We start from the raw sequence: 12,802 nt of genomic DNA on the forward strand, positions 1-12,802 counted from the left end.
CAAGAGTTTTTTTTCTGACACATCGAGGACAGAAAAGTTGTAAAGGTTAATAAAATTGTGGTGTGAATGTTTCACTATTCAAATCACAGCCTTCTAAAATCATCATTTTAAAGAGTTTTATAATAATATGTTTAACATTTTTAACAGAGTACAATATTTACTGTATTGATATAGAATTCTTTTGATTTTGCAATATTTGCTGTATCTCCTGTGTGTGCTACCAACATAATTTTTTCCCACCTTTGCTTTGATTTAGTTTTATTGCCTATGAATAAAACAAGTGACTGTATCACCCTTTTATTAACGTAAAAACTCAGGTGAAATTGTTATTGTTTTCTTTTTGAAAAGGACGGTAAAGCGTATTTGAAAATACATCTTGAATATATGTTTTATAATTGAAAATGCGCCAGGCAGCGAGTGGATGATAGTGAAGCGGAGTCTGACAACAGCTTGACCTCCGAGTCTGACTGGGACAGCCCACCAGCTGATGTTAGCTCTGATCATAACGCTGAAAGTGACCCGGTGATGGCATACAACGTCTCTGATTATAGTTATGCACAAGGTCACGTGCACATATATGTGTGAAGGTATGTGTAGGTTACTTATATAAATGTCATCAAAATATTGTGCTCATTTAGACTTGGGTCTTAATAAATGTGAAAATGGCAGAATGTGAATGATTATCTTCAAAGCCCTTTTTCTCAAAAATAATGTTTGATGACAGCCAAACTTTGGAAGAGCATATCTCATGGAATAACTTAAAATGTGTTTCTGGGTCAAAGTGACTCAAAATGATGGAGCAGGTCACAATTGACAGCTGTCATACCAGAAGCAAACATCTGGAATATACACAGCCAATGAATCAAAACATGAATCTTTTTCGTCCCAATTAATTGCTTTCATTTTACTTTAAGGGTATAGATTGTTTATCATTATATCTAATATTTAAACTCACTATGTGACTCATGTTGAAAACCCAACTGTATATTGTAACATTGTAGGTTATCTGCACCCTAGTTATGAGTCTTAACCAGGTGTGTATCACATTATGTTTGTATGGAACATAAGTAATCTGATATGTACAGGTCATTGTTACAAAATGAGTGTGAGAATGACACATGGGTACAAAATATTTCAAAATAAATGTGAGCCCTTAAACATCCCCATTTAGGATCTTTTAAGCATCAGGTGGCATTGGACAAGTAGTTCGGTTGGGCATCGAAAATTAGAGGAGAAAATAAAATAAAAATCTTCCTCCTATTTGGTGGAGCTTCAGGCCCTGGTTTTGACTGATAGCTGAGCCACCACAGTTATCAGCTCTGGCACGAAACTGTGCTGATAACTGCTGCTGACAAGCCAGTCAGTGTGTGATATTTTGCTTGCAGTTGTATTGACAAGCTAACTAGCATGAGGGAGTGCATTTTTTCCCAAAGAATGTACATTTGCTACATTTTGCTACAACATGTGTAACTTATCTGTGTTTGTAGTTAAGGAGACATTAATTAGACAGTTAATGTGTGTCACAGTTCACAGTCTGTGACCCTTCAGTTCTGTGTTGCAGGTTACTGTCTGATTGTCAGTGTCATATCAGGCCAGACGGTGCTTCATGCAATTTATGTTTAAAACTAAATGTTTTATTTGGCCTTTAAGAGGTTCAGACAGACTGATTTAGGTAAACTTTCATATAAAGTTATTAAATGTATAAAATGCAGTGACATCTAATAGTTATGTCTAATTCCTGCAACAGTTCTGCTGCCCTGCTGCAAAATATCAATAGAGACTTATCAATAGACCTTTCTTCTGCGACTCATTAATAAGAGAGTTTTAATGTGATCCTGTAAGCTTGGGCTGCAAGGCTAATGACCGGCTTAATGAAACATGGGATGGATGGATGGTCCCTTAAAGAGACCCCTCTACTCCAGTATACCTACTGTGCCATTTGGTTCTTTTTAAGCTCAATAAATACATTTCTTATGTGACAGTTGATCAGTGGCCCCCCTCTGCTCTGACTCCCTGCTCCTCCTATCCCCCTTCATTCAAAATGTTATAGACACACCTCTGCAGGCTTCTGCTATAGAAACCCCTAAAGGATGAAAGTGTTAATGAGAAATTGCATGCCATATCTCTGTGGGTCTAATGGGAACTGAGTTAGAAGGAAAAAAGTTTGACATTAAGAACTTTATCCTTTCAACTTCATGAAAAGTTTGCACAAGTCTGTAAAAGGAGAAGATGAGTGATGCAGCTATACATTACAAGGAAGGGAAGAAGCCTTTGCTGCAATGGCTTTGTTGAGAAAGATAAAATTCATCATTGATGTGCATGTCTCTGAATTTTACGCTTACAAGTTTAGAGGAAGAGACCTCAGGCAAACATTTGTAATTTTTACTGTCAGTTTCGCTAATTTTTTTTGACATAATGTGTCACATGTTAACTTATCTTAAATGACGCTATATTTTACCTGTTTGTAATCTACAATTTGCTCTGTTCAGAAGCTGTTAATACTTGGTATGTATTTTCCATTGCAAAGAACATCTGGAATTACAGCACACTACATCAAAGCATCTCTGGATCTATTGTGTTGTAATGAAGATATTTTAATTGACATTTCAGCATGCGGATAAGGCACTGGCTATTGTTACATGCACAGAAATTGGTTTTCAACTTTGTTACACATTAGGTCAGATGCACAAAACATCACAACTGCTTAAAACTGCATGCATAAAGACAATATATATTCACACTCTTTGTTTCAGACCTATGAAGCCTTGTATACACACAGTTCTGCAAATTCCACTCATTGTGAAACTGAATGAGCCTAATTTTCACACCCACGATCAGCCATAGATATACACAGATTTAATCTACTGTTTGCAATATACAGTATCTGTCTGCTCCACCACTCATGAGACTGGTCAATAAAAAATAATTACAATTATACCGATTGTGTAGTTGCATCAGAGCCTTTATACCATCATCAATTCACCACATGTAAACCATCATGGTCAGTGATGTCTCAATCATCATACATCCGAAAGGTACAAAGTGCTTAATCAAAGATAAAGTTTTAAAAATCAGATTTTTGATTAAATCTGCATTTGATCACATACATTATAGATCACTATGTAGACTACACAACTATACACAATCAGCAACATTAGTTAACAATAATTTAATGTTACAATACAATGGAAGCTGCTTATAGTGATCACAGTTACAATGGTCAACCTCTTCAAAAATGCTTGGGACAGAATCAGTTCTAATAATATTTTGCTTACAGTGATCAATTTGCTCACTGTATTAGAATCTCAAGATATCATGTAAGTTCTTTTTTTCATATTACACTCAGCTCGATATACAGTATGTGTGAATTGGTCATATTCTCCCAGGCCATTTTCCCAGGGGGCCGGTCTTCTGAAGACTGGAAATTGGCAATCAACCTCGACTGTAAATAGGTAAAATAAACATGGAATTTCTCATCCATACTTTACCACATTATAGCTTATAAGGTACATATTATTTGATAGTTGGCCGAGGAATAATACATTTGTTAAATATTTAATCTACAATCTTAACAAATAGGTGAGCATGGCTCTGAACAAGAAAGGGAAAGGATGGAGGAGGAAGGAGCAGGAACTAGCAGAGATCCAATTAGAGGTGTGTGCACTATTGCATGTTATCGTGTGACTGTGAAGTTAAAAACAATACATTATTCATATGATCAATATGGACTACTTCATAATTGCATTACAAGATAAATGGCAAGTATGTTGCATAGTATACCACAAATGTAGTTGCCTACGTCAAGGTTGGACTAGTCATGATGAATTTAATGAATGAAATTCAATGAATGCAATACTTGATGCTCATGTCTGACAGTCTAAATGCTCTGTTATGCTTTTTGCTTTTTTTTTCTGACAACAATAGAGTTTATATTAATGAAGCGCTCTTATGTGGTCTTACTGATTGAATACAAGTAATTATTAGTCATCTGGAAGATTCAGCTGTTGAGTCAGAAAGGGAGAGGTCTGATATAAACATGTTGTGTCAGTTCAAATTTGATGTCTTAAATTGAGGACACTTGGCATCAAATTCCTGGGCTGCTTTTTGTTGCCAGACCACCGCCCCCAACTGTTTTCTCACCATGTAATCTCTTTTATAAAAATACCACCTTGTGTGTAAGAAATGTATGCATGGTCTTTGTGATTGTTTCATACATTTGGCCCCAGGAAACATCAGTTTCCGGTGTGGTAAAAAGGGACCTATTATGCTCTTCTGTATGTCACTCACATATAATGTTACAATGTTAGATGTTCATATTAAATGTAAAAAAAAAGTATCAAATAATGAGGTAGACATATGTAGAAGTAATCCCTGTGAGTAAAAAGCACCAGCTTCAGACTGTTCTGAATGCTCAGTTTTCAATGTTTTCTTCTACTTTCAGCCCGAGCTGATGTCATCTTGTGACATCTTGTGGGTGTGCCAGTTCACTGCTCAGCTCCGCTATCATTATGGTGTTTTTCCATCGTTTTGGGGGTAGTAACGCTGAGTCATAAGTAAACTAAGTCGTTTACCTAGAGGTGTGCTGGTTGTCTGCAGTTCTTCATCAAATATCTTCATTACTGTGGCTGTTTCTGCTTGCAATATTCCTCCCTGCATTATTTAAAACTGATCAAATAGCTCCAAATAACTCCATATGTTGTTGTATCAGTAAGGAACGTGTTCATTTCTTGTAATTTCCTCACAATAAGAGTTTACCGTAGAAGCAGAGGTTTCTGGCACAACTTCACACAATTCCAAGGTATATGGAGAGAGGAAGAAAGTCCAAAAAAGTCAAAGCTCCAGCAACACTTGAAGTCCAGAATAACGTTATTATTAGACCAACATGTTTCGGCTAGTGGCCTTCATCAGGGTCATCCCAATCCAATAAGAGCACACTGTCATTTAGTCACTTAAAGCTTTTAAGTTGAAGCATTAAATGTTGGGTTTGCATCAGCAAAAAAAACAAAAAAATACAACTCTGATAGGTGCTACCCCTCAGCAAGCTTCCAGAAAGCTGGCCAATCAGAACAGAGTGCGCTCATCAGGACTGGGGCTCAGACAGGAGGTAAAACTGCCTGTTGAGACATGGGGCTGAACTGAGGGGCTGCATAAAGGGTCATTATAAGATAAATAAGGAGTTGATGTTGTTGTTTTTACTGTGAATCATGAAAAGCTACTCTAATGTAGTCCCAGAATATAAATATAGAGCTGGGAATGAGCATAATAGGTCCTCTTTAAGATAAGTTATCAGTGTGAAGAAGTTAATTAATTTAAAGTCATACTTATTTGATGGATAGCAACAAAAATTTAATATATTTATATATATATATATATATGAACAGCTCAACCTGGATGCAGTCACTGGCCACCATGCCTGTTAGAGTATCATTAATATTACAGTGTTTTATTAGGTCTTCAAAATGCTTACTCAGAGGAGACAAACTCTCTAGATCACTGGATCCCTATTTTAAACATATCACAAGTGTGTGCTGAGGATGATAAGTGACTATCATCATGGTCCATTAAGCGCACGCTCGTGAATGTTCCGTGGAGACAATTTAGAGTACAAATCGTCCATACACCAAGACTCAATGTCTACCATAGACTGTTGTAAGCATTACTGTTGTAGTAGAGCAAACGGAATTGACTTGTGCCCTTGCCATATCCTAATCCATCTTCTCCTGTTGAAGTGCATAATATGGAAATGCATGCATAGGAAGAGAAAAGAGGAAAAGGAGACAATAAAACAGACACGTCAATGCCTGGATTGGCAAGGCCAGACAAACAGTGCTGCCTCATTAGGCATTGTTTGCACAGGTTTTTGTTTACTAAACCAATATGAAGCTACTATTTAAAAGGTGTACTACTAGCTATAACATTTGCATATCACAAGTGTTTTCCTGTACTGCAAAGGGACAAAGAAGCCCAGGAAAATAGTCACTTTTGATGTACTGGAGAGTATCTACTACTTTAACATGGAAGCCAAGCAGCAAAACAGTACAGATCTGCTTTTCTATCTTTATAGGAGAGAATGTTATGTCAAATATATATATTATGTAGATGTCAAAATCTAGCACAGACTGAAATGTGTATTTTGTATGATTTTGCAGATATGCACCTCTGCCCCTTTTGTCCCAGATAACCTTTAAATGATCAAACTGTGGATTTTAATGCCAACAGTGATGATCGTAGAAGCCATGAGGGGTTTATAAACAGTCCTACAGGCATTTATTGCTCAATATTTCCTCTGTATGTAGACTATTAAATCCCAGCAGAGATCTTAGCTTTCACAGGTCAGCAGTGAGGCTTTATGACCACATGTAATGGCAAAATTGGAAGAGATGCCAGATTGTATTGCAAAGAAACCATTTTGCCTCGCTGGGAAAAACAATTGTCTATGTTTAGTTGTGGTATTGGCTTTGAAAATAGCATGCCAGCTATACATAAAAGGGTACATTTTTCATATAAAGGATGTAGCACACATTCCCACTCCCATTTACACCATCTCCCCTCCTGAGGTTTCACATGCATCCAACATGCCAACCATATAATCAAAAATAAATATAGCCGCCATGTGTTCCTCTCTAGGCTAATTAACTGATTACCAAGACAATTATTTAGTTTCAGGCACACATGCAAAAACAACCATAACTGCAGTTCACAATGCATTTAGCAAGAAAAAAAGACAATATTCATTCTTAAGTAAGTCAATAAAAGAAATGAATGTAAACTACGATTTTTGTCATTTCTCATTCAACAACAATACCCTATTTTCAATGTTATTAAAATGTGATTGGCCAAAATATTTCTGAGTCAAATAGGGTCAAAAGGCAATGACTCAAAAGTGAAAAATGTACATTTAGCTTTTGAAGGAAAGAATCAATGCTGTAATTTTTTAGATGAGGGCAGTTTTGAAAGTGACAGCAGCTGGGATTCACAATTGGCACTTAAGCTCTGAATTGTCAAACAACCTGTGAGAACAATTTATAACAGACTTTCCATAAATTGTAATCAAAATAAATAGAAATGTACAAGAGACAAACTTCAGGTAACAGCAAGCTATTTAAAAATCAAAACCAGTGTGAAAACATACCAGCTGTCAGCTCTTTGTCACTGTACTCCGCACATACCCGTTTCATGTCACGGCAAGAGTACTGTGAATATCAAATGCAATTTTAATTACTCTACATCAATGCTTTTGTATAAACAGTCATCATGTTGTTCATAATCATCTTACCAAACCAAGTAGTTATCTTCCATTTTATCAAGGTTTTTAATTTTTTTGTCATTTTCTTTAAAAATAGTAGCTGAAAGAACAACACATTTTCAAAGATGTCCTCCCAGGGGAGCTTCATGCCCCAGGAATGCCCCTAGCATTCTGGGAAACGTGCCTTTTATAAAGGTTATTTTTATTGAGAGTGTGCTCTATTACACAACTCATAGTGAAAAGTGACAGTATAGTGTAGAATGAGGGGAGCTGACAAGGTAGATAGACAAGTTAAAGGATAAGTCTGTGTTGGCATGTGAGGGTTTCTAAATGATGTTTTTCACAGGAAAAGTGTAAAAGAGTCTGAGAAAAAAAGAGAGAATAATTAATATTGGACTCCATTTCACTAAATTGTGCATCAAAAGCCACAGAATAGATTAATCAAGTGCAATAATCATGTCCCAAAAAGAACAACTCATGGGAGTTTAAATCCATTCAGCACAAATGAAACAACAATAATTCACCTGGAATTAGTTCAAGATGAAGCCATCAACAAGTTCAGAGAAGAAAATTAAGATTTAAGTGCTAAAATATAATCAAACCAGGACAAATAATGTGAATCATATAAGGCTGTAATTCAGATGATACGATACAGCGCGGTGCAATACGATACGGTACGATACAGTGCGGTGTGATACTATATTATATCATAGAAAGAGCAATTCCAAACAAATGTAAAACCAGATAAACAGATGAAAAGAAATGTGATGGGAAAAAAAAGAAATTAATGAAGTTCTTCTATTTGTTCTCCCCCATTTGCACAAAACTCAAGTAGAACAGCAACAACATGTTCAAGTAGCAAGAAGGTACTGATGGTGCGTCGATGCATTTGATGTCTAAAAACAGGCAACAGCAGTCACTGGCTTTTAATAGTAACAAGGGCTCACTGTAATCTGACAAATGAAACAAAAGGTAAAAAAACCAAACAACAACGAATATGCTGTCATTGTTTTCAGACAAAGAATATGTGAGTGTCTGTTAAAATAAATGTTTTTAGGCTTTAAAATGCAGGTTTCCATCATGTAAATGTTCTATAACAGCACAGTTCAAACATGACAAGGCCTTTACAGAAAGACAACATCCTGGAAGCATTGCAACTCTATCAGTTAGTGAGACACTAATGGAAGTTGAGGTTGTTGACCAAAATAAAATAAAAATCTGTGCGGGAAAATCTGTATGATGTACCATCCCACTATGCTCAAATTACATTTATATAACTTTCAGTGTCAGTGCAGGAAGTAGTGTGCATTGCATGTAGCACATGTGGCTTCCATGCAGGAGACCGAGTTCATCTTTTGTCACAGACCTGCAATAAAAATTCACTTTATCAACCATAACTGCAATCTTTCTGTAACCTTACGGAACTTTAGCTGCTTCACTATCACATTTTGACATGACAGATCTTCCCCTAACCTAGACATAATGTACTCATGCACATAAAAAAATGAGATTTTAAAGATGTAGTCACTGAACACATGCCAAATTTAGTTAATTCTTCCAATAGTAACTTTCTTATCCAGCGACAGTTGAAGGTACAGTACTGTATGGAATAAGGACAATCTCCAAAATAATGTTATTTATGGCACCCTCCATAAATAACATTACGTAAGTAAATGTAATGTAATGATCCGGTAATTCACTGAGGAAAATGAGCTGCAGATATTTAATCTAAATTTTCATGTACATTCTCATGTGCAAATATTCAATCCATCAATCACTTGGATTATTTAGTGACATGTGTTTTCTCCACACATTTTAATGCAATTTATCACACCATCAAATTTAGCTTACAAGGGAAACTCATCATGTCTCAAACACAATATCTACAATATAGAGGAGGCTGAGTTTATTAACCCCAGGTTCAGCTTTAAAAAACCCAGACTTGAACCTAAAGAACTGAATTGAATGGGAATGTATCAAATTTGTACTTGTGAGAGCTTCATGTGTTCTTTGTGTTTTCTGAGTGAAATGCAGTGCACCATGGAGCACACATTCTGTCAGACCTCCATCAGTAAATTAAAACACTTATGTTAATAGGAAATCCTTCCCCTGCCATTACTGTGCAGGTAAACTAAGGCACACTGTCCTTCAAAAAATATTTATAAAAGCTAATGTTCTGAAACTAATTACCATCTTCTGTGCACTACAAAGATCAGCCCAATAATTTATGCTGAAGCAAGTGGACAGGCTATATCCATAAAACTTGCATTTACTGTGAGTCTATTGTACAACAGATTTCCACACTGTTACGTTATGGTATAAACGGGGTATAATTCGGAAGCAAAATAAACATAACCCGATGTGAATGCAAGTTTGATTGTGTCAAACCTTCTGTCCCGGAGACAGCAGCATTAAAATGTCCAGTGCCAGCAATGATCTGACCATCTGGCCTGGTCCTGAGCCTACATAGGCTCATAGTCACCATCAGAAAGTCATGTGTGACATCATGGCACCCTCCATAAATTGCCACAATCTAAGTACTGACACCCTGCCAAACACATGTGCAACCCTGAGAATGACCGGCTCCTCCACCCCGCTGATCTTCAAGATGGAAGAGCGGTCTAAAAATAATATGCTGAAACCCATTTCCACTGTAAAAACACCTTTCCCAGCAGTTAGCAAATCAAGATTAAATTCTTATGCTTTTGATGTTATGGAGTAGTCTTTATTTCCTGCAAATAAAAAATGCATTAATTCTTATTTGAACATTTTCCAACGATCTTCCACCTTTTATCATGCAATTAAAGTACTTGTATGTCTAGTTTGGGCAGCTTGACGTGGTCTACTTTATACATCCCTTCTCTCAGTTTCTTCTAGTAAGTGTTTCTTATAAAGATTCTCTTCAGGCAGCTATAGGAACAGATAAGAGTGACACTGGGTACATCTACTAACAGTATTCACTCAAAGCCCGACAGCTTACTACTGTTCCATTGTTCAGATGTGCTGTGAAGGTGGAGGGACCCTCCTCCCTGTGGTAATTATCAGCCATGCTCTGTTAGAGGACATGGACAGGCACATTTTAATGTAGGACTATATCAGCAACTGCAATACAAGCTAACCACTGTAGGTACTACTGTACTATGTAAATTGTGATCTAGGGTTATTTAAAGAACTACTTAAAGTGGAAAAAAATATATTCACACATTTTAGTTTATTAGGCACAGCTAGATACAACTAATGGAGTAGAATACAACAGCCTTGCCATAAATCCTCCCATCCATGAAGGTTATAATATTCAGTTTTTATTTATTCTGTTTTTAAAGATGTTTGTTTTACAGCCATTTCAGAGGCTGTAATTTGTGGTTCTGTTGAACTTTATTTGTAACAGTTCAACTGACAGTAAATTGAGCAAAGGTGCATTCTGTTGCTACTGAATTCATCCTTTCATATGCAAGAGGACGAATTTGTCATCTTGCTTTCTCTTAGAAATTATAGTCTCGCTTTAAAATGCTCAGCCAGAGTGGAATCACTATGATCTCTTTACCACAGCAAATTTGTCAGTTGAGTTAGTCGAGTTTAGCTTAGTGCTAATGATGGCCACTCAGTACTAGGGCTGGGTATTGTTTAAAAAATGTAGATACCAGTACCAATCCATGTACTGATGCCAATTAAGAACCCATCATACATTTAGTGCACTTACTTTTATCTGATGTAACAGGTGTGTAGTGTAGACACACTTTACAGCGTACATCTTGGCTGCTGAACTGCTAAGTGCGCTAACTCAAATTCACCACGACTTCACCACCACAGACGGGTTGTAACTCCTGAGGCAGTGGGCCAATCACATGTCACATTAAATCCAATAATGCTTGTGTTGATTGGCTGTGAGCAAGTCCACACAAATAGTCATATCGACTACTTGGTATTATTATTTCCATCATTACCTTAAAAGGTATTGAGTACCGATGCCCGGCCCTATTCAGGACCTAAAGATTTAAAAGAAGAAGAGAAAATAGTGCCCATGGAAATAATGTTAAGAACTGACAAAAATGGGCTCTGTGTGAGAGACATGTTAAAATTTCACATATTAAAATGGTTTAAAAACACAGAAGAAAAGAATAAATAGCATACCTTACTCATAACCTACATGAGTCAGGCAGCATGAAGTCCAACAGCTGCACAACACTGCCTAATTATATACCTTTCTAAATACACAGGTGCAAGTAAATTCACAGAGGCTGGTTGTCTGAGGAGAGGAGTTTCTTAAAGCTACAGTCAGCTGCTTCTACTTCTTGTCTATAACAGGAAGAGGCTATATGACATTATCATGAATGTTAACTTTAAAGCATAAAATACTTTACACTTTATCACATGGGTAGGACTATTGCAACTATATGCTTGTGGTGACATCATTAATCATCAGTGGAGGAGAACATTTGAACAAAACTGTAAAATTACAACCCAAACTTTATGTTGTACTGTATACACTCATTTTCCAAACCACCTTACTGGTTCATAGAGACAGGGTTTTTTGGGCAGTGAGTGTTTATTACCAACATTTTGGTTACACTCACTTTTTGTTTTGCCTTGGTATAAAGTGGTGAAGATAATTAGGCTAAACTGTATGTGCCGCCTGCCTTTTTTCTGCAGGAATTTGGCTGCATTTCCAGTCCCCAGCAATGTCACCATAACAGAAAATAATGGTCAAATAAGATAATCCTTGAAATGAGCATTCTGTTTGATTTTTTCCAAAGTCTACTTCATTACAGCTGTTCTCTGCCCTTGATGTTTCTACTTTGCAGGGTTTCTCTCTCTCTCTCTCGCCCCCTCCCCCTTTTGTCAATGTCAAACATAGAAAATCCAAGGTAAAAAACTAAAAAACCACACTAATGTGTCTAATGAGTTCATACCTTTGCAAGGCTGAAGCCCGTTGTGTGTTAAAAATGCAGAATAAAAAGCTTTGTCTGCGTAACCAAAGAAAGGGAAACAGAGAGCCGCTGAATGGGTCTGACTGAACCCTGCATGTTTTTACCGGCTTCATCATTTGCATTACTCTCTCAGTATTATAATGCTCCAAGCAGTGAGTCAGTGCTGAGTAAATGCAGATCTTAAGGTTATGCTTGGGCGATGCTGCTTAAGTCCTGATAATGAATGCTTTGAATGCAACTCCGTCGAGATATTTTAAGACATGTACAATATGTCCACATTTAAAACCAGAGACACTAGAGAAACAAAACACCAAATCTACATTTTCCACCCCAATAATCCAACAGACAAGGAATCTCTTTTATTTCCTTCCTTGTCGGCTAAATTACCTGTGTATCTGCTGTGTGGAGATAGGCTCTTATCTCATGTGAATATGTTGACAGGAAGCAGCATGGTCTGTGAGGTGGATCCGATGGGAAGGCGTATCTTGAAGGCAGCGACTCTCTGCAACATTGACAATTCCCCATGCAGTATTTGCCTTGGTAGCTCCAGTTAAACCTGTGTTTATTACTTGTTTGACTATGTAAGGAGCATTGTCTCCCTCACTGCTGAACATCAGCTTTGGTTTTG

This window comes from Scomber scombrus, chromosome 3 (genome assembly GCF_963691925.1).
Source record: "Scomber scombrus chromosome 3, fScoSco1.1, whole genome shotgun sequence".
Taxonomy (NCBI): Eukaryota; Metazoa; Chordata; class Actinopteri; order Scombriformes; family Scombridae; genus Scomber; species Scomber scombrus.